Genomic DNA, 4,962 nt, shown 5'->3' with positions numbered 1-4,962 from the left:
AAAGCGGACGTTAAACGATGATGATGATGATGATGATATATATATATATAATATTCAAAACAGTAATTTATGTGTTAAGCAGTTTTGTGACATAAATTAAATTTGTCTTGTCATATGCCAGACTGGCACATAAAAAGCATCATTCAATCGTGACCGATGCAAGTACCACCTGACTGGTACATAAAAGCACCCACTATACTCTTGGAGTGGATGGTGTAGGAAGGGCTTCCAGCTGTAGAAACCTTGCCAAATCAGATTGGTGCCTGGTGCAGCTTCCCGGCTTGCCAATTCTCAGTCAAACCGTCCAACCTATGCCAGCATAGAAAGCGGACATGAGCTCAATAACAAAACTTTTATTTCATGTAAATCCTTCCAGTCTTGTCATAATTGTCATCTGCTGTCACCATTTCACTCATAATGTCTCACTGATACGCATTATTTATTTAGATTTCAAACAGGCTATATGTTCAATCAAAATATATAAGTGTAAAATAAATGACCAAGTGCTGAACAGCTGTGTTACTAGTTTCTTGCACCAACTCTTGCTTCATACCAGTTTAACTCTTTACCATTTAAACCAGCCATATCTGACTCAGATATTCTGTCTGTTTTATGCTAAAACTAGCCAGGTCCAACCTTTCACACCTACTCTACATCATTCTAAATATAGATAATCACACCATCAAGATCTTTAAAATATGAGGTAATGCATAATTTATTGAAAACAATGTGGATAAATAAGCATTACATTTGGCAGAATAATCTGAATGCTAAAGAGTTCGAGTAGTTTGGCTTTAACAAGTCATTACCACTGTCTTAACTGTAATAGCTGATTCAATAGTTATATTATATGTGCTGTACATAGTTGTATAAGGGTAAGAATTAAGGAAATGAAACTAAATGGATAATAATTGGATAAGATAAGTGAACTGGCTTATTAGAAAGAGATTTACCAAATCCTGTTTTGTAAACTCAGATTTATTTTTCCAAACTAAGGCTAGTACTTATTTCTGTGTACACTAAGTAATGTTCTTCATAAGTTAGGTGTTGGTTTTGATATTTTTATTTTTAATAAATACTTAAAACCAAGATGGATATATATATATATATATATATATATATGGCTTGGTAATTACCCTTCTTCCCCAGTTGGTGAGGAGGCCATACTTTTTGCAGTTTGTTAATAATGAAGAAATTCAATGTGGTTATTTGACTTGTAATGCTTGTTATGCTTTGAACATTAGTTGGATATAGAACGCAATCAGTGAAGTGTATTTCAGATATTTAAAGTCTTTCATGACTGATCTACAACATTCCTATCCCAGTTTTTGGAAAATGTAAAAAATAGAATTCAAGACAAGCTATGACTATGGCAATGAGAAGCAAGTTGTCAGTGCTTCAAAGAATAAAATAGATAGATAGCTCAGGATAGAATTATTGGAAATGGTACAAACCCAAACTTATCCTATCACTATTTATCATTGACTCCACCAACTCTTTCTACTAACTTCATAATTCGATTGTATCAGCTTCACACTCTCTTCTTTATGCAATTACAGGAAAATCCATTCATATTCAGACTTTCACTCAACAGAATTTCACAGCCTCTGGCACTCTACTCTCTCTGTTTTTTAATTTCTACACCAACAGCTCTTCTGCTTTTATCTTAACTCAAAGCTGAGATTAAAATTTTGTTACCACTCAGAATTTTTCTCTCTACACTGTCTAATCCCACTGTACAATTCTTATCCAAAATTATATTCCTTTCAAATCCCAACTTGCAAATGATTTTCTCCACCACTAATCCAACACTTCAGATTGTACATTACCTGCATTAAATAAACATTTCTTATTCATTATTCAAACAAATTTTATGAGAAATATATTATAAAGAAGTAACTCGTATCCTCCATATATGAGTGATCATGTGTTGTACATGTGCATGAATGTACTTTTACAACACAATAGTATTAAAACAATCCACTCAATTTCAGTTGATAGCAGATTTGGCATTGAGATTGTTTTTTGGTGGGGGCTGGGGGTTATTAACTGTCAAGGTACAAGATCTTCACAGAAATCATTACATTCATTTATTATACTAGAATAAAAGATTTCAAGATGTGTAACATTGCCATTGTACAAATTTCTGATGTCAATTTTTAAAAAAGTATGGTATGCAATCTGTCTACTAAGTTTGAAGAATTAATATAAAATTTTGTAATCCTTGAATTGTAGACTAATCTAAGTTTCCTTTGATGCTTTTTGGAAAATAACTACTAACATAAATAAAAGAGATTCTGTTAGAATGAACTTTTTTCTTAAAATGTTCATACACAAATTTCAACTTGTAGCAGTAAAAACATAAGTCAAAGATAAAATGAAGGATTTAAATGTTTAGATGTCTTAGAGGAATTTAATTGTTTTATTAAATATGTTTTAAATATTTTAATTTAGAATACCTTCTATATTGAACAGAACAGATTTCTTCCTACTTGCATTAAGATCTTACAACATTCTGTGGTATTTTTAGGCATCTTCTTCATTTATTTTTAATAGGTTTTTTCTTTAAAATCTTTTCTTAATCTCAAATAATTTATTAACATATGAATAGGGAAAAAAGGTACAACCAAAACGAATAGTTGAAGCATGTTTTTACATTTACAATCAATTTTGGTATTTATAGTTGTTGTAATTTAGCTGTTTCTCTATACTTTCAAAATTTGATGTTTTCTGATTGAGATCATAGTCACACTGAATAAAAGGTGCCAACATTACATTAAGTTAACGAATTGACATCGGTGATGATGACTGAAGTAAACTGAAAGGGATGTATCTTTTCATTTGGATGGAATTGTTAGATGTTGTTAAACCAACCATGTGTATAGAAAGTGTTTATGTGTGAACTACTGTTTGCTGTTGTTGAGTAGCCCAAGTCAGTTCTGTTTGAAAATACCTATGACATGGAGGTAGCTGATTGAAGAATTATTCAGTTGATGTTCTAAATGTGGTCATGCCATCTTTATGTATATGCTGTCCTGACATTTAGCTTTTAAATCATATGGTTTATATTTTTAAAAATGGTAAGGAAATTTGACAGCTAAAATGACCAAAATTTGTGGTTGTATAAAAGCTTTTTCATTGGTTCTTGTATAATGTTAGTGTGGTAAAATGGATAGCTACAGTATTCAATGGGTTGACGAGTATAATATTTACTGGTGTTGCTTTTGATTATTGGGTAAATGGAGCTTTTCTGGGGTTTGTTTTTTTTTTCTTTTCTTTTCTTTTTAAGATAGGAATAGTGTTTGGTAGAATGATGACTGCAATTGTTATGCAATAGAGCATTTAAAGGAATAAAAAGTAATGTGTTTAGGTTATATATTACATTATACGTGTTGGGTTTACATGTTAAAATGTTTCATTCGGGTTTTCTTAAATAGAAATTTAATAGGCCTTTTCATAATTTATCTGGATAAATATTTTATTTTAAACTATCTGGCTTCAAATAACATTAATGACATTAAGATTTGAATTATATATTATTTTTTGCATTACATTCTAATTAGGTGTACTTAATCATTTTATTATAGAATTTAATGTAATCTAGTCTTATTACTAACATTACATATTTTATGATTACTACTTTATTACAAAAAAATACAATAAGCCTGTTTTATTGTTAGAGAGGTTTGAATTATCATTGCTAATTCTAGCAAAACATAATATTTGGTTCTGATGACTGAATCCATTAAAATTAATAATTTTGTAAGAGCTAAATATTTGCAATTATGATATTTTAGGCATGTGTGTGTTTACATCACATGCACATACCTACACATGTGCACACACTCACATGCACACACACACACACACACACACACAGGGAAGCAGTATGTAATACACATACATCCTTTATTTTTAACTAACGATTTTTTTCTAATTACATTTCTGTTATTTAACATTATTTTTATAAACGGAACATATAAGTATTTCAATAAACTTTTAGCACAATATGTTGTTACATAAGCATTTAGAATTCTACATCTATTAAGATTGGAGTGAACATCAAAAACTTCAAAACCATGGTAAATGACTACATTAAATAAATGAAGAAATAAGCATCATTTACTAAATGACCATTAGAAAATCTTACAACACGACTTATGGTAATGTACAGCATGACATTGGGATTGCACCTGGTCATTACTGCTTTGTCTACCTTAGAATCTTTTAATACATAGTCCCAGTCCAATACAGATAAAATGTTGAAAGATCAGATTACAAATAAAACAACATTTTTCACCATATATGTAATACATTATTGTACTTGCCATAACTATTTGGATGATGCTCAGCAGAATTCGTGCTCAACATTTCTTTCTTACAAACAAATATTTAAAAACAAAAAAAAAAGTGTAAATGACTGATTGCATGTGTGGCTGTATGTATGTGATGAAAACTGCTTTATTTTTCCATTCATGCATTAGGTTTCTCATTAAATTATTCATATAAATTATTTTCACTTCACAAATCTAGAGATCATTTCTCCTTTCACTTGCCACCTCTTTTAATTTATTTTTACATAAAACTGATTCATTTATGCCTGTTTTCTTTTTTTTTTATATATATAATAAAGTGCATAATTTATATAATATATATAAATTTTATATATATATATATATATATATATATATATATATATTTATAACACATAAACACACATGCACACAAGCACACAATGTATATACATACATATATATTAATACATGTAATATATATATACATATATGATATATAATACATATGTATGTATTATATATAAAAAAATATATACATACACGCATATGATATATATCACGTAAAACATATATATACATATATAATAAATATATATATATATAAAACATATATACATATGTATATAATATATATATATATATATATATATATATATATATATATATA

At 28.8% G+C, this 4,962-nt stretch overlaps 1 protein-coding gene across 2 annotated transcripts in view; it reads left to right on the top strand.

Annotated features, from left to right (window-relative positions):
* LOC106876957 (sodium- and chloride-dependent taurine transporter) overlaps window positions 1-4,962 on the top strand; it is an 87,888-nt gene that overhangs the window by 70,192 nt on the left and 12,734 nt on the right. The gene's annotated exons all lie outside the window — the stretch shown is intronic.

Source organism: Octopus bimaculoides, chromosome 16, assembly GCF_001194135.2.
Source record: "Octopus bimaculoides isolate UCB-OBI-ISO-001 chromosome 16, ASM119413v2, whole genome shotgun sequence".
Taxonomy (NCBI): Eukaryota; Metazoa; Mollusca; class Cephalopoda; order Octopoda; family Octopodidae; genus Octopus; species Octopus bimaculoides.
This window is presented reverse-complemented; position numbering and strand designations above follow the sequence as displayed.